Source organism: Trachinotus anak, unplaced genomic scaffold (assembly GCF_046630095.1).
Source record: "Trachinotus anak isolate AG129_WGS33_773 ecotype Australia unplaced genomic scaffold, CSIRO_AGI_Tana_v1 ptg000003l, whole genome shotgun sequence".
NCBI classification, from domain to species: domain Eukaryota; kingdom Metazoa; phylum Chordata; class Actinopteri; order Carangiformes; family Carangidae; genus Trachinotus; species Trachinotus anak.
Window position 1 is genome coordinate 4,943,355 of NW_027273854.1, and position 24,799 is coordinate 4,968,153.

A 24,799-nucleotide genomic window follows, 5' to 3' on the forward strand; every position below is an offset into this window, starting at 1 on the left:
TGCGCCGTGTTTTGAAACTTTATGCTCATTCTGACGTGAACCAGCCAGAGTGGTGGCTCTTTAAACATCTCAGAATGATTTCACTCAATTGAGCATCTACAACGGGGTTACACTTGTAAAACGCTAGAAGGAGACGAGCTAGAACAGGGTTATTTTTAGCCGCTGTTCCATATACAACATGTTCCTCCAGACACTGAGATGCTCTGGGGTCATTCTGAGTGTTTATACAGTCTCTTATGGAAACCTCATGTCTCAGACCGCATTTAACTGGAGCTTTACTGGACCCTTGGAAGTACCTAGAGTAGGTTTTGAGGATGCGATGCAGGCACTATAGCTGAAGGTCAGATCTAAATTTACAGAATAAATCCATAAATCCCGACAGATATATTCATGAGCTTTTATACTTTACCTAATTATCACCATAGCAGGTGTTATCTCTCTAATAAGATGTGGTTTTATGACATATCTACAGGTCTCTTGGTGTTTTAGTAGATGGTTCAGGTTAATAACAGAGCTCTGTCTGTTCTTGAATGTTCAGTTATTTTAACCTGAAGTGAGTTTTATTTCCTATAAACTGGGACCTTCTTCTATTTTAATAACTTGTTGGATGATAAAATGAATATATATATTATTTTAGAGAACAATCAAAGGAAAATGAATCTACAGCTCTATGAAGATTGGGTTATTGTTTCAGAAGATTTTTGTGCTTCAAAAATGTGAGGATATGATGCTTTTTCTGATCATATGTGAAAGTAAATTAAATACATTTGGGTTTTGGACCAATGGTTGGATTATGCAGCAGTCTGAAGATGTTACATTGGCCTCTGGGAAATTTTAATGTATAATTTCCAGTATTCTTTGATTTCTGTATTGACAAAATGAATGATAGATGAATAAAAAGGAGGAATAGACAGATTAATTGATAAAGAAAACAATCTTTGCAGACCTAATTCACCACTGAATAATCAATTTCATACTTTTCTCTCCGCGGTTCTGCCGTGTAATGTGAAATAATCACATTAGGCTCCTCTCGTTCCTTGTTTCAATGTAATTTATTTTGCATCGACAGACAACGATGACAAATGACCACTGCAAGTTTCCAGAGAAAAAAAAAGTGATGTGAAGAAATTTTCAGTTTTGTCTCAGCATAAATAATTTACAATGATCAAACAGAGAAAAGCAGCAAATCCTCTTTTCTGTGAAGGCGTGAGCTGCAGGGACGTGAGGTGGAGACAGACAGACACAACGCAGCTGAGTCTGGATGAAATTAGTGAAATGAGGAAATAATCTGTTGGTTCATCATGAGAATTATCATAAGCTTCAGCCTTGTTTTCCAGTCCTGCTTTTTTCCCACTGGATTCTTCACAGCTACTTCCTCCATTAAAATATTCACAACGTGTGTAGGAAATCTCTTACACAGCATCGGGCTGCAGTACAGAAGTTTAATAAAGCTTTATCACCAGTAGACTGAGGATTGTCCTGCACATACAACCTGTCAGCTTCCTCTTACATCCACTCTTTGTTTTTTGGGTACCAAAACAACAAAGCAGCGACTCCTTTCGCTTTTTTCCTTCCTGTTGCATCACCAACACGTGACGCGTCTCCCAGGACTGTCCTGTCCTGTCCTGTCCTCTCTGTCTCTTCTCCTGGAGTCATGTTTAAACAAAGTAACATTCATACATGAGTGGGTTTCCATGTCCACAAGGCCTCAGGATTATCTGAGCCATAGCCCACCATGGTGTGATGGGTAGGAAAAAGCCCAAAGGCGCGCACAGATGCTCTCGTGCTACTAGTGTAGCCTTGCTGATAGCCTTACGGGCTAATACTTTGAGACTCTATGTCTAAAACAAAATAAAAGGGTGGAGGGGGGAGATTTACTTGACAGAAGTCCTTAAGGCCTAACTTTAAATAGCCGTTTGCTGTTTCTGTTTTTCTTCCTCTCTATTTATTATTGGTTTGGGCCTCTGCTGCGCGGGGCCCTCTTGAATGCAGTTGGGAGTTGAGGGAGCTGAGGCTCTCTGCTAAAGAAGCCTTAAGACAGACCGTTTACATAAAGATTAACTCAGATGAAGAACGTGTTTGTTCTTAGAATGATAATGACTTAGTGATTGTATGTGCAGGCCGTAGGGGAGAACAGCAGCAGCAGCAGCAGCAGCTTCCTCTGCTGGCACAGTGTGATCGTCTCTGGATCTCATCATCGCTCCTGTCTCCAGCTTGGTTTGGGAGCAAAGTTGCAACCATTCAGTTTCAGCTACACAACTTCCAGAGAACCTGTCTTCACCACTGACCGGGTGATTTGTTGCTTTCAGTGCTTATTCGCTTTGTCTCACATCCATAAGACTTCAGTCCTGGTTGATCTGGCAACACCTACCACAATGATTTATATTACAGCAGAAACTCTCTTGAGCAGCTGTTTTTTCATAAATACAACAGAAGAGAAGCTGATGCGTCGGTTTACACTGCAGTCAAACACACTCTTGTTTTCAGAAAGGGCTCAGTTAAAATCAGATCAATCTGACGGAAAGAATCTGATGAACTTGTTGCACACGTGGCAGATAGTTTTCCACACAACAGTCGGACACAGTAAAGTAAAGTTGGTGACCTTGCTGAGAAGTGTGAGCTGTGCACCCTCTTCACTGAACAGCTCGCCATGGCTGCTCCTGATTGTGAGACTGCAAAAACCCAAAAATTATCTGCTGCTGAAAATGACTGTTGTCTTGTTCTTTAGACACATTTTTGACAACCAAGCACAGTCAGTGCTAACAAAGGTGACATATGGTCACAACCTGGCTTTTAGGCCTTTACAAAAGCACGGAAACGCACACAGTTGCACGTGAAATAAAGAAGAAATCACATCGATTTAAAAGAAAGCCAAATACAACAACTCAGTGCATGAAATGAGTGGATGTATGAGGGGCAAAATAAAAAGGTACAACCAAGCCAGACCAAACAAGGAGGAGATCTGGTGATGGAGTGAGAGAGAAAATGGAGACGGATGATCTTAAATGCATTCTGGATGGACTGACCAGCTGCACCAACGTTAACTCCACCTACCAGGACCTAACACAAGCAGCAACCAAGGACAAGACAACCCTACAGGGCCATCACACTTATGCACTGCGTTTCCTGTGGATACTTCACAATAAAAGCAAGACCAATATTAATGTGAAGCAACCAGATGTGTTGTGTGCAGTAGCATCTGCAGTGATTTAATGCAGCTCTGACACAGTGTAAAGTCGACGGCAGGGCTGTTATCAGTGAGATAAAATTGTTATGGATTACTTGCATGCGTGGACTCGCAGCTATGACTCAGGGAAGAATTTTCCATCTTGCATTATATGCTGGTGTTTACTTTATCTCTTATTATAACAGAGTCCTGAACAGAAAGAGCCTGTATATCTTGAGGTTGGCAAATGTAAGCAGGGCACTGTGTGGTCTTTAATGTGATGTAGGAGACTTCATTAGGTTGTTGTATACACTGTGCGCCTCGGCTGTGAGGCGGCCTGAAGGATCTGCTTCAGGCCACATGGGATTTATAGAGTCCAGAACGTGTGGTTTATATCTTTAGGCAATCCTTAATCACACTTCTCTTTTTCTACCATTTATTTTTGTATGTGATGAAGTTGGATTCTAATGCAATTTCTGAAGCTGATCATAGAAATCAGATTTTGTTAACGTTACATTATTATATGTCCACACTTGGCCTCAAAGCAGCTCTTGTGCAGTCGCTGTGGTGATTTAAATCTGTTTTTCTTTTCTTCTTTCTGCTTATTCGCTCTTTGCTGGACGACATCAAGACTGTATTGATGATAATGTGAGTCTGGCTTCTTTCATATCTGGGTCTTAGCTCCAATATCAGTGGGAGCAAAATCCAATTTTTGCACAACCAGACCTGTCAGTTGACATGGCAAGCATGATTGGATGATTAAAGTTGCATTGGAACAAATGTAACCGTAGGCGAGAACATATTGCTGGGAAGAGGGTTCTTTTTGTTCTGCAGTCATTCAGCATGTTTCCTCCTCAGCTCCTCCAGCCCCCTTGTGCCTTTTCAGTCGCCTCTTTCCTCCCCTTTTCTGCAGCCTTTAAGTGTTTTGTAGGAAATCTGATTGCTCAGTTCCGTTTACATTCACTCACCATCTGCTGAATTTGGCTGCAACCGTGAATCAATTCTTAACGTTGGCAGCTTTGCATTGACTTTGCCTCCTCGTTTTCTTTGTGTCTCCGTTTCATCGCCTCCTGGTCTCCGGCGTGTTTTGATCTATAAGCACTAAACAAAACACCAGTCCAACCCAGAGCTCACACAGACGACACCAACATAAAAGAACAGGCCTGGGCGCTTTTCATGGACTAAGAGCAGCAAATAAACAGGAGAACAAATACAGCAGACATTTTAATTTCTCATAGTGGGAAAAACATGGTGGATAGCAAAGAAATAATGACTCTGTTCTGTTCAGGTGTACACTGTAAACAGAATTCAGCCATCACTTATTTGTTTAATTTACAGTTCACCACTGAATAAAGAGGCCCTGCAAATATAAAAAACATAAAAGAAAACATGATTAGTTTTAATAAGTATAAGGCAAAAATACGTTTTTTTAATCAGCAATCAAGTTATCAACTCACAAAATGTAGATTCTGTCAAAAGCATTTTTATTTTTTAGGTTAAAGGAGCTATTTGTAGTTTTTGTTATCGCTACATAGCTAATGTTAGCATTAGCAGCAATTTACGCACCAGTCTAGAATAAGTGCTCCAAGTTCAGTATCAAACTTCATCCCTTTACTCGCCAGGAGCTGTCTCCAGTGGTGGAAAGAAACGCTAATGTTAACTCTGGTGTCCATCACATTAGCATGCTAACCGGCTAGCCCTGGCCTGTCTCATCACTTTCTGATAGCGGCTAACCGTAGCCTCCAGCCTGCCCTTAAGATGTAGCGCTGCTCAGAGGGCGTATTATAACCCCTAGCCTTGGAAACGCAACTGTGGCCGAAGTTGTTGTCAAACAAGAATCACCACCACCCGCTCCCAACAAGAAACCATGTTCAGCAGCAGAGAAAATGTACAAATAGTCCCTTTAAAATTAAGGAAAAATCATGATTTTGGTGCAGTATCAAGAACGACTTCAGTGACTTAAAGCACAAGACTGAGCGTGTTTTTAACCACAGCTCAGAGTCCTATTATTATAAATTGGAGATAAGGTGGTTTAAAGTTAGAGCTACTGCCATCCACTGTTATCAGTTTACGCCTGCACTCTCCCCCATGAATCTTTCATTTATAGTGACATGAATCTCGATCTGGTGCTTCTCCGTGAAGCACTTCATTGAATTCACTCTGAACTCAGACTATTGTCGTCTGATAAACCTTGGCCCCTTCCTGCAGCTGGGATCCTGGCTCCGCTCGCTTTGTTCCTCCAGGCAGGCGCAGTGAGGGTGGAGTGATAGTGTCCATGGTGCAGTCAGATGAAAGTGGATGATGGCTGATGAATGCTTTGCACCGACTGAATTATTACCCGGATATTAAAGTAGAATAGCTCGGGAGATCCTTGTCCCCTGTCATTCATGGCACGGCCACGGCCTGATATAAATATGAATGATGTCCCGTGGTTTTATCTGGAGAAACAGGGTCAGGGTCAGTGTCTGCCAGCACATTTGTATGTTTTTCTGATTGGGTGTCCCACAAGTGGAAGGATTTGCTGAAGTATCCTTGAGCGAGATGCTTAACCCCAACCAGCTCTGAGTGGAGGGTGACTTCAAGGCAACAAGCAAACTGCTCTTATAAGAAGAGAAGAAGTTGTACAGAGATCTTTGTGTTCTCCACTCTGAGATGTGCATGGTGTACTCTACATCCTTCATCATAATACTCATCATTACTCATTATCACTTCTTTCACTTCTTGGCCCAAACTCAAACTCTGTGTTGTTTGATCACAGGTTTATTTTAACAATTATCTCCCATAAGAAAACTTGCAACATCATTAAATGCTGCTGTTATTTATTGCATGAAAATAAATATATGTATTTTATGGCTCTTTGTACCTTATGAAGAGGCATTTTGGTCTTAAACAGTGGGACTGTTTTCATGTAGAAGGAATAATAATGAGAGCATTTGCTCAGGGTTGTAAGTGTTTTGAGAGATTACAGTTTTGGGACTGGGATGAATTATTTCTCATGTATAAATGAGAAAATTAACATGACCAAAAGTCATAGTCTAAATCAAAGAGGGTGGGAGTTAAAGTGGGTGGGGGGAGGGGCAGCTGGCAGCAGACCACTCAATCTGCAGACCAGACACCACAGGTGGACCGGACTCAGTTGCAGATTATCAAGGGTTCATGTCAACAGCTTAACCCAAATAAAATCCTTAATTAGAATATGGAGTTGTAAGGGTGCGTGTGTGTGTGTATGTGCGTGTGTGTGCGTGCCCGTGCGTTATTGTGCACTCACTTTCATGCCAACATCAGCCCTGAGCGAACAGACATCCCTCCTCCTTCCTCCACATGAGCTCAGCCAAAATCATCTTCTCAGCGCTCAGTCACTGTGATGGCAAGGATGTCTCTACTTATCTGGAGTAAACAAATTCAACTGCAGCTGGCAGTGGCATTTGGCCTCTGTGTGCGCTTCGTCCTGGCAGCGTGTATCTTTGTGTGTGTGTGTGTGTGTGTTTGCGCGTGTGTGGAGCTGCTACGATTGGATGCAGCAACATGGAACTCGGGTCTTGAAGTCAACGGTCGCTCCTCTAAGATTTTAAACAGCCCAACGCCGCCGGGCGAAAGCCACATTTCATTACACAATGCTAATTAATTTCTGCAGGAAGTCATGCGTGTTGCAAACTGATTGACTCATTGTCACACCATGAATAGATGTCCACAACACATGGTGCTCTGAGTGCCAATTTCACGCTAGCTAAAGGGGTGGGAGTCGAGCTATTAACTTGTTTAGAGTGAAATGTCAGGTGCTAAGACAGAGATGGTTTTAATGGGACAGCTGTTAATCAGTCACTCATTAGTGTTGTTGCATTGTATTACATCCTCAGGGACCTGTTTGTGATTTACCTCCTATAAATACCTCCCTTAAAGTCTGCTTGTCGTGTGTACGGCGGGCGCTGACAGAGTGGGCTGTGATGAAGCGGGGGGGGGGGGGGGGGGGGTGAGTGCAGTTGGCAGGTCTCAGGTCCGCTTTGGCCCGAGACAATGAGCTTCACAGTGAGGCCGGGCTTCTGCACAGGAGCAGCCTAATGCTCTTATGTCCCCCTTCATCTCGTTCCCTCTGTCCCGCTTTACCTCGCCTAACCCATTTGTCTTTTCGCCATGCCTCCCGTCTCTCCGCTCAGGTCAATCTGAGCTCAGAGAACCATTTTTCATGGTCAGTCATAAATCTCCCCTCTAATCAGCTCCTGTACACATCAGCTGGCAGGGAAGTTCCTCCCCGAGCACAGGAAATCAATCTCATCAATAAGTCAAGAACTTTGTGTGTGTGTGTGTGTGTGTGTGTGTGTGTGTGTGTGTGTGTGTGTGTGTGTGGTAATTGACCCTTGTGCTGAAGTCTGTAAATCTTCTTGCCCTGTTAAAGGGTTATTCCTGCCTTTCCCAGCTTGTTAGCAGCTTATTTCACATTGTGCTGCGTTACAGTGAAATCCTGTGTGGATAAGAGCAGGATGATATGTGTGCCCTGGGTTTCATCTACACAAACACTGAAGAGATGTGATTTTTAACTCAGCTTTCAGAGCTAGAAAGAAACTAAACAGCATCATTTAACCTTCATTAGAAAACCAGGGTTTGCTCCAAAAGCCCTGAAGCCAAAAAGACCAAATAGACATGAATTACTGCTTATTTTTCTGTGCTGAGCTAAAGGCTTTGTTAACCCTTTCCTTCATTTTGGGGTGCCCCTCCAAAATAAGAGCTAGTGTTAAGAATAAGCTTGCTGCTTGTGGCTCACAATCTTTTGAAGAAAACAGAAGAACGGAAAACATCTTTTTTCTTATTCTGTTGTTAAATAGTGATGATAAATAGTGAGTCATTCCTTTAATGACTTTTTCTCTTCACGGATTTTCATAAAACATTATGGATAGACCTTGATGTTGAAAAATCTCTGGGTGGAGGCAGAGTGGGAAGAATAAACTTCACCTTAAGAGATTAATCGAATTTTCCCATAATTGTGCACTCAGAAGGGATAAAGTAAAGCTGTGTTTTAATTTGCGTCCATACTTACGCTTGCTAATTTGAGTGCATGGCAACTATAAGTGCGCTATAAGTGCCTGGATGGGGCACTCAAAACAGTTGAGAGTGTAAAACGATGGACTCTCCTCACCATCAACGGTCGCCATCTTGGCCAAGCAGCAGAAAGCGAGGAACCACTGATGTATTTTCAAACCTGTGAAAATGGCGGCAGACAAAGGAGGACATGTCATTGATGGCGGCCTAATTTACATGTCATATGAAACAGGGGGTGCAAGTTGGCAGCACAGCAGCAGTGTTTGATTTGTGACCCTGTCGAAATCCACGCACTAAGCCAGTGAGTATGTACAGTAGTATAGTCTGTGTACTACATATCGGTTTAAAGAAGTATGTGAACTGAGACATTCCACATGTCCACACTCTCAAATTTCTCTCACATTGGTTTTAAAATACAGTTTGATTTGAGTGGATCACTCTGAGTTGTCTCTCACACCCGAGTCTTTGTTTGGCAGCGATGGTCTCTCCTCTGTTTGCTTCTCAATGGCTGCCATGGACACTCCAAACAGAGCAGTGTGCACATAAACGCGGGGCCCAGTGCGAAGCTGCAGCCTCCTGCCTGTGATGCAGGACAAGGTAGAAGTGGTACTTGTGTCATGTGTGTTATATTTTCCGGGGGCGTCTGGAGTTGAACCGGGAAGCTGTTGAGCTGCTGTTAAATGTGTTTCACTGCACTGATACACCCACATCAGATTCAACATATCTCACATTATGAATGAGGAGTGATGAGAAAAGACACTTTACAAAGAGTTTAAGTTGAAATGGTTGGTAAATCATTTATTCATACTTATCTGTAACAAGATTAACTGCTGGGTAGCCAGGTTTTAAAAAATCAACCAGGTTGATGCACATCTGCTTTATCTTTGTAGGAAACAGATGGTTTACTTTAACTATTGACGTAGTAACATTTATATTACTGGTGTATATTTACTAGTGTTATTGTAAATGTTAACAAGTTGTTCCCTATAATTGTTCCATATTTTAAGAGTCTTGCACAGAGTTTGTACAAAACAGCAACGCAACCATTATTCTAATTAATACAAATCTAGGAAGCATTTGTAAATTAATTATTATCCATTAATGAGCATCACTTACCACCTAAACCCTGAACAGGCAGGTGTGAGACAGTGAGCTGTACCTTTTGGAGCTTTTATAAAAAAGTCTAATTGATTAGTGGAGCAACAGAAAATTACACTGGCACTGTTTTGGTAATCAGTGAATAGTTAATGTAAATTCTTTTCAAGCAAAAATGCCAAATATTCGTGTTCCCAGATTCTCCAGATTGAAAATAAAACGATCTGAAGATGTTACTATGTGCTTCAGGAAACTGTCCAAATTGCGACCAGTACTTTTCATTATTTTCTCACGTTTTATGGACCAAAATAGTTGCTCCATAATGAAAATAATCATGTGTTGCATCCCTATGTTGTACATAGTAATAAAGGTCAAACCTGAACCCGAACAGCTTCTCTCAGCTGGAGTTATGGTCAGCTTGTACAGAATAGCTGGTTTCTGGCCCACAGGCATCGTACTGTATACACACGACCTCTAACTCTACATGGAACGAACCATCACTCACTTCCAGAGGCATGTGGTGTATGTGATGTGTAAAGAGCGAGTGTCTGTCCTTATGGCCCTTGATGGATGATGATGATGATGAGGAGGAGGTGGTTTTTAGAGAGTGGGAGGATGGAGAACAGTAGTGAGAGCGGAGGCAGTGAGGTTACTGGAAGGGTGAGGGTGTGTGTCGGGATTTGTGGGGGCGGGAATAGTGAGGGCCCACAGGGAGGAAGATGGGGGATGGTGAGGGACCGGGGGATGCTAGTGAGCCGAGCCCACCCCCCCTACTACCCTTTCAGATATTATAATACCTCTTTACTTTGAGCTGGCTTGTGAACAGCTCCATTTTCTGCCCTCAGTGGCAGACTGTGAACGGAGATGTTGCATGAGAGCTTTGTCTCCGCTCAGAGCTCGGTGCCATGGGCTGAATCAGGACACTCCATTCATGCACTCTCTCTCATTTTGTCTCATTACACTGTGGGCGCCAAGCGTGTTTAGCTCTCTGTGTGTTTACGTGTACGTGCATGCCTGTTTGTTCCTATAGAGTGTGAGAATTGATTGCTTCGCTTGCAGGGTTTTTCCTCTGTAACATATGTGTGCATCAGGCGCAGGTCAGCATCTGTATCCGTGGTGTTTTTTCCTTTTTTTTTTTTTTTTTTTTCCTCTGTGTGGCGGATGACAAAGGATGAGACCTCATATCAGGAAAAGGAGAGAGGGAGGGAGGTTGGACTACTATCTCCAAATTCAGTCAAGATTTTCCCACCCTCAGGCCAGTGGTGAAATTGACACACACGCTTTGATGACTGCGTTACCCTCATGATCGCCTCGACCACAAAAACAGCTCCTAACGCCGCGACCCTTGTTTTGGAGCCCGCTTCGAATTCTTGACCTGGAAACGTGGTTTTTGTTTTCACGTCACACAAATGTTGAATTGCAACACGCAGAGAGGGAATGAGTGTGTTTGAAACGCACCATCAGCGCTACCCTCTGAGTCATCTCTCATCACCACTCTGCTCTTTGTATCTATCAGTCTTTCAGACAGCAGAATGGCCCCTACAGTGTAGACTGAGGCTGAAAGCTGCAGCTGCTGCACATGCTGAGCAGAGGCTAGGGACAGCACTCCCCCCCGCCCCTCCCCACACACACACACACACACACACACACAGAGGGAGAGGGCTGCTCCTCCCTGTTTGTCTGATGTTTTGCTTTGCTTTAATAGCAAGACTGATGCCATTTAAATCTTTCGCTTCAGTTCACTCAATGCAAATCCAGCTGCATAAGTGGGTTACCAAAGTCCTTTACTGACACATAGATGAGGACAGTGAATGCAGCAGGGCCAATAGAGGCAGCTCAACCTCTTTTAGCTTGATGATAGATTTTCTAACTGATACATTAACCAAACATGAAAGAGCTCCAAAAAAAAAAAAGTATAAGTAATCTGCATTTTCTTCTCTCTTTTTTTTTTTTGATAGCGCTAAAATTCCTAAACTCGTTCCTAAAATTCCAAAATTTGCATGTAATGATGGAAAAATGGATGTGCACGCATGTTTGCATCCAGAATTTCAATTAAGATTCTTCTGAACGTTTCATGTCATATCATAAAAGAACGTAGACGGAGTTGTGTGTAATCGATGATTGTTATCAGGTACAGTTTTTTTTTTCATGGTTTCATGTTTGCATTTTAAATAAGTAACTTAATACTTTATTCTTCAACTGCACATTTCCATGACATTTATTTGACGTGCTACAGATTAAGACTTTTTATAGAAAACATGGAGGCACCTTGTGGAATATGAGGCATTATTAGACAGTATATAAAAAAGGAAAGATATTCATAGCAGTAGTAGTAGTAGTTAAATATAGAGTATAATTTATATTAGTTTGTACAAACTTTGAAGGTGTGAGATTCAGATTAGTTAGAAATAATCAAAGCACAACTACATTAGAAAAACTATTTGTTACTAATTATACCAAAAAGTAATGAAGTTTGTTAAAATAATTACAGCTACTTTTAACTAACTAATGACACTTTCTGCTTGTTTGTCCATTTATATGTTTGTTTTTTTTATTTACTTAATTATTTACTTCCTCTTTATTGTAATGTATTTGCCCAAGAGTTTGATTTCAGTCACTGGGTGAAAAGTGTCATTATCCACATAGTTTATCTTCTTTTCTTTTAGGGATCACTGTGAAATAAAGAAACATTTAAGTTCAAAACGATTAAATAAATACTAAAACTAAAAACCTGCCAAAAATCAATATGTAGTAGTGGATTTAGAACATATTGCATGTGTACATGTATTTTTTACAGCATAGTAATGCAAAAAGTAATTATTTTTAATGGAGACAGCTATAGTAGACACATTAATATTTTTTTTTAATTTATTAATTTCTTATTTATTCATTGAACCATTTAAATTCAGCTTAGCTCCACTTGGACCAACAACTACATTAAAATGCTCCTTAAATGATCCACCAACTTAATACAGTATACTGTATAATAACACTCTCAAATGCACCATGAGTACTTTTACTTTCTGTAATTGTGCAGTGAATTTTATTTGTAATTTAGTGTTTTTATGTCATGTTTTCCTACTTTTATGTAAAGATCCACTAATACTGCTGATTGTTGTCACATAACATCATTTTTCACACATCATAAATATTTATAAATCAGATAATATCATTAGATACTAAACAAATGCTAAAGGCTTTTTGCTTATTTGCTTATTTATGAGCATGTTTCATGTCATGTGATTAGGCTGTGGAAACTTACAGCCTGTGGAGGACACCACAGAGGACGAGCTCCGGCTGGTCACAGAAAACACGGCTTATTAAGTCCACAACATATATTTATGGCTCCATATGAAGCCATAAAGATGCACCAACATGCTGCCACTTCCCATGTGTATACACACACACACACACACAGGCAAACGCACATTAAATCCACCTTCATCTCCCATCCCCCATTTCAGTTCAAAATAATTTTGTAACCAGCTGCAATATTTATACATATTTTGGATGTTATTTAAAGACGCCTTCCTCTTCCTTCATCCGTCTTCCCTTCAGCTCCTGCGGTATTAAAGATACGCAGCCGTAAATTAAGTCATCCCTAATCCCGTATGTGCTGTACGGCCCCTGTGACGACGACTCATCAAGGTGAAAGGGCCGTATGATTTGTTGGATATTATTAGCATGGTAATAGGGTCTTAGAAGACACGGAAGGAGAGGGAGCGGCGCACGGTGTGCATCCAGGTGTGTGATATTTAGCAGCAGCAGTTGCCTCAGGAGCAGATCTGTCAGACAAGTGAACACACACTGTAATGAAAGACTGGCCACTTCCCTGGAGAATGAGAATAATATGAATAAGAATAACGCACATGTACAGTAGTCTGCAAGCACACACACACACACACACATTTAGAGGTTTACACAAACATAAACACACACACACACACACATTTCCTCTGCCCTCCAAACCTGTCACCAAAGGCAAAGGTGCTCTGCACATGCACATGCTTATGCAGACACACACACACACACACACACACACACGTCTACACGTCGAATATGCTCCATCCGTGCCTGAAGACACAACAAGAAACATCTAATTCTGAGTCACTCTCAGTCTGACTCACACACAGGCCCATGCACGTACACACACACTCACACACACACACACACACACACATATATATATATATACACAGACACAACCTGGCAACAGCTTTTTCCCCCAGGAGCATTTCGCTTTACCAACACCCTTTAACTTGGTTACTGGGACAGAATTTACCTCTAATTTATTATATATTGTAGACTTCAGTCTGTCAATACATGACACACACTAACACACACACATGCACACATGCCTGCATTCACACACAGACCCTCGGACACCTCCTCTTTCAGGCCTCCCTCCCTCAGCTCCTTCCTCCCTCGTCCTCCTCCTCTTCCTCCGTGCTTAATGAGTCTGAGTTTGCAGGTGAGCTGCAGCCTGAGGAGGTGGTAGCTGTACGCTCCCATCTGCCTGTATGTGTGTGTGTGTGTGTGTGTGTGTGTGTGGCATGCATGATTATATATAATAACATATACACGCTCACAGAGACGCCCGAGTGTACGTTCTCCTCAGGTTAACTCGTCTCCTCCGTGCTAATTAAAGATGAGAATCTAAACGCTGATGAGTTTTCATGGCACAGCATGAGATGAAGTGCGGCGCGGCCTTGCTGACGTTCATGTGATGAAGATGCATCAGTCTTTCAATAATGTGAGTCCACAGCTTTACCAGCTGAAAGAACGTATGCAGCTTCAAAAGAAAAGATTAGGCAAATAAATTAAACTCTGCCACTGACCTAAACGCCTTTGGTCAGAATTTAGCAGCTCTGCTAAACAACAAAGTCAACTTGCAGCACATTTGCTGGAGTTGCTTTGTTCCAGTTATGGCACCTGTCCCTTTGACTTCCAAAAGCTGAAAAAATTCTGTCACTGATTTAAAAAAAAAATACTGGTTACTGAAGCTGTAGTGCTGCAGTGCAGACGGTGTAATGGAAGTTCAAAGGGATCTTATCATTAACTACTATCAGGAAGTCTTGGGTCATTTTGGTTCATTTTTAGTTCCAAGTTTCAAGTTTTTACTTTCAAGTTTTGTTGTCATGTACAGGTAACAGTGGAACATCATTACCAGTAATGAAATTCTTGGACTCAGAGCCCCCTCAAATGTTGCTCAGTAAAAAAGAAACAAACATAAAAAACTCTTAACACTTACATAAAAATAAAATATAGAAATAAAATAGTATAGAAATTAAATATAGAAATTAAGTAGTAAGAAAATAAAATAGTATAGAAATTAAGATAAGTATAGAATTTACAGTACTAATAAATACAGAATTTAGAATTTACAGTACTATACAATGTCTGTAGTGCAAGAGGGTGTAGTGTATATGTACATGTGTATATACATCCGGAGGAATGGAGTTTGGGGGGGGGTAGCTTTGATGAATGTGCAAGGTGTTCAGTGTTCAGCAGTCAAGAAGCCTGATGGCTTGTGGATAGAAACTGTCCCTTATCTGTCCTTTTCTGACTTTATATGCATTGGGTTCTTCCTTTTTTATCACACCTTTGAAATCTGTATTATCCTACATGCAGGCAATCCTTTTCTTTCAGCACGAACTCAGCTACTGCCAGAAATGCAAAATACAAGAAAAGCTTCACAGGGGCCAATAACATTTTATAAATCTTATGTAATAATCACAAAATATTATTATTGAACAGTTCAAGGTTGTAAAAAAAAATGTTTCACCATTTATACACCCAGATACAACTGACACATGAGAAATAAAACTAAAATGGAGTCTATTACTCATTTAAACTTAAACATTAAACTCATTGTAGTGTCTCTTTCACTGTGAGTCTGTGTAAATCCCAAAAACACATCAGCTTGTTTCTCAGCTTGTCTTGACATAATATATAATATAAATAAAGTTGTGTTACTGTAAATATAGGCGGTTAAGTGTATTCACCGATTAATAGACTGACTCTAGATTCAAGTCAAACATTTTAGAGTAGATAAATACAAACGTGGGAAGCATCCCACATATGGATTCACAGCTATGATTGTATATAATGCGTGTTGGCAACAGAGAGTTTGAAAATGAGCCACTTAATCTGCAGCCAAGGGTTCAACCACTGAGCTTTAATCACACGAGCCTGACAGTTACCACAGATTACAGTGAGGTGGTGGGAAAAAGGGCTCTTATGATCTTACTTTGCAGAGTGTTGGGCAGCAAATGAAACCTAAAAGACATAGTTATATATGAACAAAGTGTAGCTGAGATCAAAAGGGTCGTGCAACAAAAGGATCTGGATCTAGCCTGTGTATAAATCTCCCCACAGAGCTGTAAGCTTCCTGTTGTTTGCTGCCATGTTGGTTTTAACATGCTGCAAAGCGAGATTGCACGTGCACTGTTTATTCCAGTCATAAACACAGGGGCCGCTCAGAGCTGATGGAGGGACCTGTTGATCTGCAGTCAGAGGCTCTACCACTGAGCTACACCGCTTCATCTATACTGAAACACACATCTATCGTTTTAGCTCTGTCTCCGGCTGACACACACCCACAGGGCCTCAGCTCAGCTCCACAACAAAACACACAGCGTTCAAGGAGGCGTATACCTTCCCTCTGAACTGTAAATGTTTAACAGTCTGAATGTGTGTTTACTCTGAACGTCTCGGGAGTCATGTTTGTGTACGACAGCGAACCTTCTCTGTCACCTCGATTCACCCTGCATTAATTCATTTGCTCTATGCTGATTACAGACAAGAATCAACAGTGGTCTGATGCTTCATGTTTGCCATCAGCTCACGACTCGCAAACTTTACTTTAATTTTCCTGCTGTTTGTCAATTAATCAAGTCAAATATTTACCAAGACGGAGTGCAAGATCAAAAAAGTAAAAGTGTAAATTGATGAATGTAATTCATTTTAGAAAATACCTACATCAGACCTCGTATTATAAATGTTATCTTGATAGAAATATCATGAACAAAAATGAATTTATCAGACCTATTTGCCAAAGGCATGAGTAAACAGATAAGACAAAACCATTTGCTGTTTTCCTGTGGTGCTTACATGAATAAATTCTCAGGAGAATGATTTCCATAAACTGCACGAGATGGTTGTTTGTTCATTAGTGTGCAACACTATTTATAGAATACATTGTTTATGATATGCTATCTATAGCCCCATTATCCATCCATCCATCGCCATGTCTTCAGCCAAGATCTATGCATGCATATTATGGGTCTATGCTATATTTAAGGGTCATTACATGGACAAAACACAACAAAGGGAGCTCTACAAGGGACAAAGGTACAGGGGGTATAGCTCAGTGGCAGAGCATTTGACTGCAGATCAAGAGGTCCCCAGTTCAACTCTGGGTGCCCCCTGTACCAATTTGACATCCCACCACAAAGTGTATTCAACTGTTATGCTTTTTATTTCAGTCTAAGAGCGCTGATGATGCTTTTCTGTCATCCCTCATGTAGAGGCTTGAATAGCCAGAAGGAAACTAGCAGGAATCTGAGTCCTGACACTGAGACTGAGAACCACTGGCAAACAGCACAAAACATCATGTAACATCTCAGCCACAAGTGTCAAACTGTGCGCTAGCGACTTCTGAAAGTCCACAGGTTTCCGTTTCACACTAACACTGCAGGTGACTGTCCTAATAAATTCCTCCTCTCCGGCTGAAGTTTATCTTAAACACATTTAGGTGAGCAGTCGATAATTTGTACTTGTAATTAAACAGAAGAAGAAGAGTGCCCAGTGAACTAAAACATCTCACATAGAACTAAACTTTGGTTACAAATGGCATTTTTTGTGTTGTCTTGTGTTATGCAGTTATTCTGGCTCTATATAAAAAAGTCTGATGGGAACAGTAGATGCTCACCCAAACCATTTTGGCAAAAAAGGGTACCTGCAGGTGTTTACAGGGGGCACCCAGAGTTGAACTGGGGACCTCTTGATCTGCAGTCAAATGCTCTGCCACTGAGCTATACCCCCTACATCAATATTTGTGTGCATATATATACACAGATCGTGGCATTGTGACCTAATGTTTTGTGTTGCACTGAGACATCTCCATGGTCATGAACCTATGAGGGGGTATAGCTGGGTGCCCCCTTTGAAAACCTTATATCTCCATATGTCAACACAGAACATGTGGTAATGTCTCAGCTACACGTGTCAAACTGAGCTCATGTGACTCCTGAAAGTCCCCAGGTTTTCCGTTCACACCTCACTGCAGGTAACTGTTCCAATAAATTCCTCCTCTCTGCCTCAACAGCTGATCAATGGCTGCAGTTACATGGATCAATTCCCATTAAAGTTTACAGATGAGCAGTAAATGAAGCAATTTATACCATTATTGATTCACTGAAATGGTTTTTGTAGTGAGGCCATAAATTTTGCACATACTCCTGCAATTAAACAGAAGATAAGTAGCTAATGAACTATAACACATTAAATCTTCTCACACAGAACTAAACTTTGCTTACAAGTAACCCAGTGCATTTTTCTTATGGTTATGTATTTATCCTAGCTCTGTATTAAAACAATCAATAGTCATATCTATTCTTGCTCTTTCAAACCATTTCATCAACAAAGGTAGACATAAATATTCACAGGGGGCACCCAGAGTTGAACTGGGGACCTCTTGATCTGCAGTCAAATGCTCTACCACTGAGCTATACCCCCTTGTTTTACCTTCTCACCCCAACATGACAAACTATAATTCCCTCCTCCTCTCTAAGGTATTTAATATTGTGTGTTTATGTATCAGTTTGTGTATCTTGAGTCTGTTAGTGTGATGATTCTGTGTTGTTGGACAACTTGACCTATAGTGGATGCTATCCACTGCAAGTTTCTTCCACACTTACTGTAACAAATGGTTGGCTATAATTTAGAGCTTTTGCAGCTAAGAAAGATACAATCTCTATAATTTATCATCCATCTAATGGTGGTGGCAGGCAGAGTATTCCAGACATCCCTCTGCCCAGTAACATTTTCCAGCTCCTCCTGGGGGATCCCGAGGCATTCACAGGCCAGATGGAGTATGTAATCCCTCCAGTGAGATCTGGGTCTACCCCAGGGCCTCTTCCCAGTTAGACATACCCAAAAAAAACCTCCAAAGGAGGGCGCCCACGAGGCATCCTATCAGATGCCCTAACCACCTCAATTGGCTCCTTTCAATGTGACGGAGCAACATTTCCTTTCTGAACTCCCTATGGATGCCTGAGCTCCTCAACCTATCTCTAAGGCTGAGCCCAGAAACCCTACAGAGGAAACAATCTTATTCTTCTGGTCATTCCTCAGATCTCATGACCATAGGTGAGGTTTGGATCCTAATTAATTCCTCCTCTCCAGCTGTATAAAAGTATTCACTGCTAGTGTTCACAGGGGGAACCCAGAGTTGAACTGGGGACCTCTTGATCTGCAGTCAAATGCTCTCCCACTGAGCTATACCCCCTTGTTTTGTTAGGTTCATTGTTTGACTTTTGTTTAAACAAAGCTTCATTGACCAATATTAAAAACTATAATTCCCTCCTGCCCTGTCTAAAGTATCTAATAATGTGTTTTCATATCTTTGTTTGTATCTGTTAGTATAATGATTGTGTGTTGTCAGACAACTTTACCTATAGTGGATGCTCCACTTCTGGTCAGCTGATTTCTTCCACACTTATTCTAAGATAATGTTGCCTATAGTCAAGGGTTTTTTCATCTAAGAATGAAATGAAGAGCGACTATAAGTGTGACTATTCTGTAGATTTTAATGAGCCTTGCAGGAAGATTACATTCTCTTTAATTTACCATTCATCCATTTTCTTCTGCTTCTTTAGGGTTTAGGGTTTAAGGCATCAGAGTGCTGCATTGACAAAGCAGAACAAAGGAATCTCCATGTTTTTGATTGTGTCAGGGGTATAGCTCAGTGGTAGAGCATTTGACTACTCATCAAGAGGTCCTCAGTTCAAATCTGGGTGCCCCCTCTGAAAGCCTTATATCTCCATAAGTTAACACAGAACATGTGGTAATGTCTCAGCCACAGGTGTCAAACTGAGCTCATATGACTCCTGAAAGGCCCTCACTGCAGGTAACTGTCCCAATAAATTCCTCCTCTCTGCCTCAACAGCTGATCAAGTTTACATTAAAAACATTTAGCTGAGCAGTAAATGAAATCATTGGAACAAGCTGTTTAAGCTGTGGTGAGCAATTTGTACCATTATTGATTCACCGAAATGGTTTTTGTAGTGAGCCATACATTTTGCACATACTCCTGCAATTAGATAATAGATAAGTAGCTAATGAACACATTAAATCTTCTCACACAGAACTAAACTTTGCTTACAAGTAACCCAGTGCATTTTTCTTATGGTTATGCATTTATTCTGGCTCTTTGTAAAAATACTCCAAGGACAATAGTACACAGTCATATCCATTCTTGCACTTCAAAGACATTTTCACAAATGTGTAAATGCAAGTCTCACAGGGGGCACCCAGAGTTGAACTGGGGACCTCTTGATCTGCAGTCAAATGCTCTACCACTGAGCTATACCCCCTTGTTCTGGATGGCTATGGTTTCTCTGGAAAATAAAAAAAGTGCGTAGATGAATAAAACTAATTCAAACTAATTCTCTCCTGCACTCTAAATCTATCTAAAAATGTGTTTTTTTATATTTGTGAATATAACCTCTGTCAGTGTTATGATTCTGTTTTGTTAAACAACTTTACCTATAGTGGATGCTCTCCCCTTCTGGTCAGCTGATCTCTTTCACACTTATTGCAACAAAAGGTTGCCTATGGTTAAGGACTTTTTCAGCTAAGCATGAAATGATGTGTGACTATAAGTGTGACTATACTGTAGACTATACAAATGATCTGTAGTCAGAGCATTTGACTACAGATCAAGAGGTCCTCAGATTAAATCGGGGTACCTCTTGTGTAAACTATATCTATTTAAGGGAAAATTACTATCTCTCTCATTTACCACGATAATGATATTCTAAAAAAATCAAGATCCACTTCTCCATAATATCATCTGATCTCTGAGCTGCAGACACTTAGCCTCTCTACTGTGCTATGTGGGTATAAATACACTATATGCACAGTTAAAAAAACATGTTTTAGAGTGCAGCATCATGAGATCAGTATTTGTACAGGACACATTTACTTTTCTATACCATGTTTTTTTCCAAGAGGGCACCCACAGTTGAAACTGGGACCTATTGATCCGCAGTCAAATGCTGTGTGAGTTATACCCCTGTACCCCAAATGTGTGTACATATGTACATCTTGCCCTATGATATTGAGTGTGAGAGATATATGTATATAGGGGTTAAAGAAAGCACACCATAAAAAATGCAAATTAAATAGTGTTGCACACTAATAAACAAGCAAACCGGCCAACCATCACATTTAAATTATCCTACTGAGCACAAACTGATGTACGAGCATCAAACTATAGACTGAGCTATACCCCCTTTATATATGTATATATATAAAAAAAATATCCATCCATCAGCCAAGATCTATTCATGCATACAATATAGCTATTCTGTGTTTAAGGGTCATTGCATGGACAACACAGAACAATTTATGCAAAGTCAAAGTTAGAGGGGGTATAGCTCAGTGGCAGAGCATTTGACTACAGATCAAGAGGTCCTCAGATTAAATTGGGGTACCTCTTGTGTAAACTATATCTATTTAAGTCAGCACAAAATGTGTTGAACCATTATGCTGTGTCTTTCAGTCTGAGAGCGTTGATGATGCTTTTCTATTATCCCTCATGCAGAGGCTGGAATGAGACAAGCAGGAATCTGAGTCCAGACTGGGAACCACTGGCATATAACACAGAACATGCTGTAACATCTCAGCCACAGGTGTCAAACTGTGGACTAGTGAGTCCTGAAAGTCTACAGGTTTTCCGTTCCAGCCGGACACAGAAAAAAATAGCTCCCTATAAAACATTTTCTCCTGTGTTTATGCATCTATTCTGGCGCTGTGTAAAAACACCCCATAGCAAATAGTCCACGATCATATCCACTTCCGCTCTTCCAAACTATTGTGACAAAGGTACAGTTGTAAGTGCTGACAGGGGGCACCCAGAGTTGAACTGGGGACCTCTTGATCTGCAGTCAAATGCTCTGCCACTGAGCTATACCCCCTTGGCTTCTCAGCTGAAGGTTTAATTTTCTCTTAAACAAACTATAATTTGAGAACCGCTTCCTCTCTCTAAAATATTTAATAATGTGTTTTCATGTCTTTATTTGTGTATCTTGACTCTGTTTCATGTGATAATTCTCATTAATAAATGTACTGTAGATCGTAATTTAATTTACAATCTCCCTAACCTACCAGGATAATTGATAATCTAAAAACATTGAATTCATTTGATCCACTTCTCCATCATATCATCTAATTACTGGGGGGGGGGGGGGGGGGGGCGTTGAACTGAGGACCTCTTGATCTGCAGTCAGATGCTCTACCACTGAGCTATACCCCCTCTGTACATGTACATATGTATATCTACATCTTGGCTTATGGTATAGAAAGGATACCATAAACAATGCAAACTAAATATAGTGTTGCACACTAATGACCAAACAAACCAGCCAACCGTCCCACGCTTAAATTATCCCACTGAGCTCAAACTAATGTACCAGCATGAAACAGCACAGTATGAAACTGACAGTTGAACTGACTGGAGATAAAGGAACGCTACAATCACTTCAGCTTTAAACAATGTCATGTGTTGACTCTTTTGACCTGCAGTTATTTTCCCACTGAGTCTCCTGTCTGCTCATACTTTCAGTTTGGATGCACTGACACAAAAACATTCACACTGTCACTGTGTAAACATGCGAGGCAGTGGAGGCAGCCAGAGCTGAAGAGGGGACCTCCTGACCTGCTGTCGAACGTTCGGCCTCTTAGTTACACCGGTGGATGGATGTAATTAGCGTTTCAACACTTCGGCTCAAAAAAAATTCCAGTGAAGATTTCTTCTTCATCATATCTAGAAATGATCCTTTTATTGAATTTTGAACGTAATTATTCAAATCGGTTGCCAGTTTTGATTTTACACCGCAGACGCAGTTTACAGTAACAACTCTTCCTCTTGTCTGTGACTCTGTGTCTAAAATATGCAGACAGACTCAAGAGGTTCAGTTGCTGGTTGGAGATGTGACTTAAAGGCCTCATTAAATGAAGTTTTCTCTCTCACGACGTTGAAACAGGATGTGGAGAAGGGACATAACACTGAGTAGGTTAAGTTAACTTGATAGCAGGGGAGGGAGTCTTAAAAACAGTGGTAGTTTAATTGGTTGGAGTTAAGTGACGGCCTCAGAAACTTGAAAGTTGTCACTCAAATGTAACTTTCTGGAGGTAAACTTCACAAACTGACCACCCAAATATGCACGCTGTCATCTTGTTTTTCCCAGGGAGTTATACTTAAACTTTAAGCCCTCGTTTTTATGATGACACTGCCGTCTCAGGCTTAATGCACATCAATAGCCACTCGTCAGGCTGCAGCTCCAAAATAGAGAGATTTCTGTAATGGCCTGAGTGGAACCATATTGTCAAAGAAATGACAAGAATACAAGTGACAAATCTGTCACTCAGGCCTCTTCTTAAAGTGCTTTGATGTTTACACGGATGATAGACTGTCCAAATGAGCCAAATTAGCTTGGCTTATGCAGACAGGCTGAAGGATTATGGGACGTAAGCAACCCCAGTCTCCTCAGTCCATCTATGAGCGGTCTGATTTATGACATGCTGATATATGCATGGTTTTTGAAGGCTGCTTATATGTGCTCAGAATATAGATTATTTTAGACAGAAGATGTACAGTTATGATAAGTTGGTGCATATGCCAAGCAGTGAAATTGTTCCTGTGGAGCAGTATGGGAAATAGCATGATACGACGAGTTCCCCAAGGTCTCAAACTACATGCATCATATATTCGTATGTATTCTTTATGTTATCCATATAATGACGTTTATGCACCTTATGTTACTTTAATATTGTTTTACACAGTCCTAGTGTGCGTAACGATGTGCAGCAGGGATGGAGGCCCAGATTCATGCTCTTAAGGCTGAAAAGTTGTAGCCAGAAACAATGTTTTGTTCATGGGAAATTATCTCCAGGGAGGATAATAGACTGATAATAGATAACAGTTAGTTCCGTGCCAAAATCACATTATACAGCACCTGGACTGGACCCAAATGAGTACAGCCCCACAGTTTCTTATGCCTCCATGCAGGCATCAGTCAGGGCCTGAGGCTTTATGGTTTCAGGTTGTCTCAGGAACTCCTCAAGGGTCCCCCGTCAAATTTTAAACAAATGTCCATTTGGTGAATGAACTGATAAGATCTTGGTGGTCAAAGGTCACTGTGACCTCACAAAACATGTTTTTGGCCATAATAAGCAAAACTAATTATGACACAATTTCTCACAAATGTCTAATAGGATAAAATGACATGGTGACATTTTATTTCCAAAATGTCAAAGGTCAACTTTATTGTGACATCATAATGTTCTGAAACACTTCTGGCCATTATTCAGTGCTGTAACTCAGAAACAGGAGGAGAGGTTGTGACCATATTTCAAACAACCACGGTGCAGTAATTCAATTTTTTTTAAACATATTTAAAACTTTAATCTGGGAACCTTTCAATGGGTTGATGTTGTTTTACGTGTTCTTGGACACATGATTGCTTTTCCAACATGCCAGGGGCCCCTTGGCCCCTGCTTGTGCACCCATTGAGCACACTCATTCTCTATATTACTTCCATATTCAGTAGCTGTGCCTAAATCTAAACAACATACTAAATACAGTATATGCCACAAATTAATGATCATATTCTACAGTTTTAGCTGTTAGTCTTCATAGAAGTCATCAGACTGAACTGCTCTATTCTAAGAGTTAGTGAAAAAGTAAAATGTCTTTCTCAAGATTAATTTTCTTTTTTTCCAGGATCTTACTGGAGCTCTTTCACCACCACCACCCACAATTTAATTTTCATTTCCCATTTTGTTGAGAATAGTATCTAGCAACAGCACACTTAAAAATCGATTGCATTTAGTGTGCAAAATTTCTGGTTTGAGCCGTCTTCCTTTTGTGGCTTTTCCAGAATTAAAACACTGCAACCCTGTTTAGACGTCATATATAATATGAGTTGTGGAGTTGGCAAAGAGAGCTGGTGTGACAGAGACGTTCTGCAGGCATAAAGCGATGCTATGATGAATTTTTAATGTAGCAGCCACCGAGTAGGAATTGTGATGTGTAGTATAATCAACTGTAAGCACTTTTTCTAGAGGGGGCACCCAGAGTTGAACTGGGGACCTCTTGATCTGCAGTCAAATGCTCTACCACTGAGCTATACCCCCTTGTTTCTGTCACAGATAGTGACAGTAACTTGTTCCACTTTATGTCAGCAGAAACTAAAATACATCATCACTGCCCCTGTG

General features: G+C 40.8%; 1 protein-coding gene and 8 non-coding genes across 9 annotated transcripts in view; 3 read left to right on the plus strand and 6 right to left on the minus strand.

Annotated features, from left to right (window-relative positions):
- Window positions 1–24,799, plus strand: part of gjc1 (gap junction protein gamma 1) — a 50,348-nt gene that overhangs the window by 9,868 nt on the left and 15,681 nt on the right. The gene's annotated exons all lie outside the window — the stretch shown is intronic.
- Window positions 16,654–16,725, plus strand: trnac-gca (transfer RNA cysteine (anticodon GCA)). Its single transcript has one exon. It is a non-coding gene; the product is annotated as a tRNA-Cys (tRNA).
- On the minus strand, window positions 17,270–17,341 carry trnac-gca (transfer RNA cysteine (anticodon GCA)). The gene has a single exon. It is a non-coding gene; the product is annotated as a tRNA-Cys (tRNA).
- Window positions 17,963–18,034, minus strand: trnac-gca (transfer RNA cysteine (anticodon GCA)). Its single transcript has one exon. It is a non-coding gene; the product is annotated as a tRNA-Cys (tRNA).
- trnac-gca (transfer RNA cysteine (anticodon GCA)) lies at window positions 18,735–18,806 on the minus strand. The gene has a single exon. It is a non-coding gene; the product is annotated as a tRNA-Cys (tRNA).
- Window positions 19,252–19,323, plus strand: trnas-acu (transfer RNA serine (anticodon ACU)). Its single transcript has one exon. It is a non-coding gene; the product is annotated as a tRNA-Ser (tRNA).
- Window positions 19,822–19,893, minus strand: trnac-gca (transfer RNA cysteine (anticodon GCA)). Its single transcript has one exon. It is a non-coding gene; the product is annotated as a tRNA-Cys (tRNA).
- Window positions 21,427–21,498, minus strand: trnac-gca (transfer RNA cysteine (anticodon GCA)). The gene has a single exon. It is a non-coding gene; the product is annotated as a tRNA-Cys (tRNA).
- trnac-gca (transfer RNA cysteine (anticodon GCA)) lies at window positions 24,647–24,718 on the minus strand. Its single transcript has one exon. It is a non-coding gene; the product is annotated as a tRNA-Cys (tRNA).